Genomic DNA, 3,180 nt, shown 5'->3' with positions numbered 1-3,180 from the left:
TCGAACGTTTTCCGGTAGAAGCCCCCTCAATGCAACCGGAAGCAATTACGTCATAATCATGTGGCAGTCATGAGACTTTAGGTTCTGGAACTTTTTCTCTGCCATGTTTATTATTCCCTTTATATTCGACGAGAAGCCAGACGGTACCTTAATACTGAGCAGGCATTCAAAGAAGATTTCCTTCTCTTCTTTGGTAAGAGCGTAGCTGGCATGACCCTGATGTATGTCGTCTTTTCCGTGCATACGTTGCTGGTCCTCCCGTGCCTCAAGTGTATCTTTTGTCTTCCCATACACGCCCAAGAGGCCAAGCAGGGTCACGCAAAGATTCTTCGTCATGTGCATCACGTCGATTGCGGAGCGGACCTCTAGGTCTTTCCAATAGGGCAGGTCCCAAAATTTAGATTTCTTCTTCCACATGGGTGCGCGTCCGTCAGCGTCATTCGGAATAGGTTGTCCGCCAGGACCCTTTCCAAAGACTACCTTCAAATCGTTGACCATATCATGTACATCAGCACTAGTACGGTGGCGAGGCTTCGTCCGGTGATCCGCCTCACCTTTGAAATGCTTGTCTTTCTTTCTTACGGCATGCCTGCTCGGAAGAAATCGACGATATCCCAGGTACACATTCTTCTTACAATTAGCCAAATATATATTGTCGGTATCGTCCAAACAATGCGTGCATGCACGATATCCCTTGTTTGTCTGTCCTGAAAGGTTACTGAGAGCAGGCCAATCATTGATGGTCACGAACAGCAATGCCTTTAGGTCAAATTCTTCCCCCATGTGCTCATCCCACGCACGTACACCTGTTCCATTCCACAGCTGTAAGAGTTCTTCAACTAATGGCCTTAGGTACACATCAATGTCGTTGCCGGGTTGCTTAGGGCCTTGGATGAGCACTGGCATCATAATGAACTTCCGCTTCATGCACAACCAAGGAGGAAGGTTATACAAACATAGAGTCACAGGCCAGGTGCTATGGTTGCTGCTCTGCTCCCCAAAAGGATTAATGCCATCTGCGCTTAGACCAAACCATACGTTCCTTGCGTCATCTGCAAACTCCTTCCCGTACTTTCTTTCGATTTTTCTCCACTGCGACCCGTCAGCGGGTACTCTCAACTTTCCGTCTTTCTTACGGTCTTCTCTGTGCCATCGCATCGCCTTGGCATGCTCTTTGTTTTGGAACAAACGTTTCAACCGTGGTATTATAGGAGCATACCACATCACCTTGGCAGGAATCTTCTTCCTGGGGCGCTCGCCCTCGACATCACCAGGGTCATCGCGGCTGATCTTATAGCGCAATGCACCGCATACCGGGCAAGCGTTCAAATCCTCGTACTCACCGCGGTAGAGGATGCAATCATTAGGGCATGCATGTATCTTCTGCACCTCTAACCCTAGAGGGCAGACAGCCTTCTTTGCTTCGTACGTACTCTCGGGCAATTCGTTGTCCTTTGGAAGCATATTCTTTATCATTACCAGCAACTTTCCAAATCCCTTGTCAGATACACCATTCTCTGCCTTCCATTGTAGCAATTCCAGTGTGGTGCCCAGCTTTTTCTTGTCACCTACGCAATTCGGGTACAACAATTTTTTGTGATCCTCTAACATGCGCTGCAACTTCTTCTTCTCCAAATCACTTGCGCAGTTTCTCTTTGCATCGGCAATGGCCCGACCTAGATCATCAACGGGCTCATCCGATGCCTCTTCTTCAGCTTCTTCCCGCATTGCCGGCTCAGCTTCTTCCCGCATTACCGGCTCAGCTTCTTCCCTCATTGTTGTATCATCGTATTCAGGGAACCCATGGCCAGGATAGCTGTCGTCGTCCTCTTCTTCTTCATTGTCTTCCATCATAACCCCTCTTTCTCCGTCTTGGTCCAAACATTATAGTGGGGCATGAAACCGGACTCAAACAGGTGGACGTGAATGGTTCTTGACGTAGAGTAATTGTGACCATTCTTACAGCCAGCACATGGACAAGGCATAAAACCATACGCCCGCTTGTTTGCCTCAGCCGCAAGCAGAAAAGTATGCACGCCATTAATGAACTCGGGAGAGAATCGGTCATCGTACATCCATTGCCGGCTCATCTTCAATACACAGCACCGAAAACATCAAATTAATACAATACATAAAGTTCATACAACACTTAAATGCAACAAACAAATAACTCTCTAGCTAAATAATTTAAATGCAACAACAAATGCGATCAAGATCGCAACTAAGGTAACAATTGATCCAACAACATAATGATACCAAGCCTCACTATGAATGGCATATTTTCTAATCTTTCTAATCTTCAAGCGCATTTTCTCCATCTTAATCTTGTGATCATCGATGACATCGGCAACATGCAACTCCAATTCCATCTTCTCACCCTCAATTCTTTTCAATTTTTCCTTCAAATCCTCGTTTTCTCTTTCAACTAAATTTAACCTCTCGACAATAGGGTCGGTTGGAATTTCCGGTTCAACTACCTCCTACATACAAATATCTATGTCAACTTGATGGGCATAATTTGTCATAAACACGAAATGCAATGAATAGTTTTAAAAGAGAATATACCACATCCGAATCATAACCCGGACGAGGGCCGACGGGGACGGATATCAAAACCATGGCACTATGTATAACAAACAACGTATGGGTAAGATAATTATACGAGTAACTATATATCCAAATCACACAAACATCAATTTTTTATATAAAACTTCATGAACAAGAGGCTCACCACAAGGTGGTGCCGGCGACGGGACGTTGCGGGCGATCGACGGTGGTTACGACGGAGATTTAGAAGGCACTAAGTAAACCACACCTACATATGCAAACTAAGTATTATTTTTGACCTCAGATTGCATATAAATCAAATACTAGCACATATAAATAATTCCTCCCAAATTACTAAACTCAAAAATCAATCACTATATAAAGCATTGCACGAGCTAATCTAGCAATGAGAGATGAAAGGACAAAGTTGCTACCTTTGTGATCATTTGAATGGATGGGGGCCTTCAAATCTTGACAAATTTTGGGCAAAATGTGTGATGAGCTTGAGAGGAAGAGGGAAAGAACAGAGAGGAGAGGGGAAAGGGGAAGAACAGAGCGAGCTCGGGTGGACGAAGGGTGTATGTATGATGACCTTTAGTACCAGTTTGTGATACAACCTGGTACTAAAGGTGC

Source organism: Triticum aestivum, chromosome 1A (genome assembly GCF_018294505.1).
Source record: "Triticum aestivum cultivar Chinese Spring chromosome 1A, IWGSC CS RefSeq v2.1, whole genome shotgun sequence".
Classification (NCBI taxonomy): Eukaryota; Viridiplantae; Streptophyta; class Magnoliopsida; order Poales; family Poaceae; genus Triticum; species Triticum aestivum.
The sequence above is the reverse complement of the archived record's forward strand: the minus strand, read 5'-3'. Positions refer to the sequence as shown.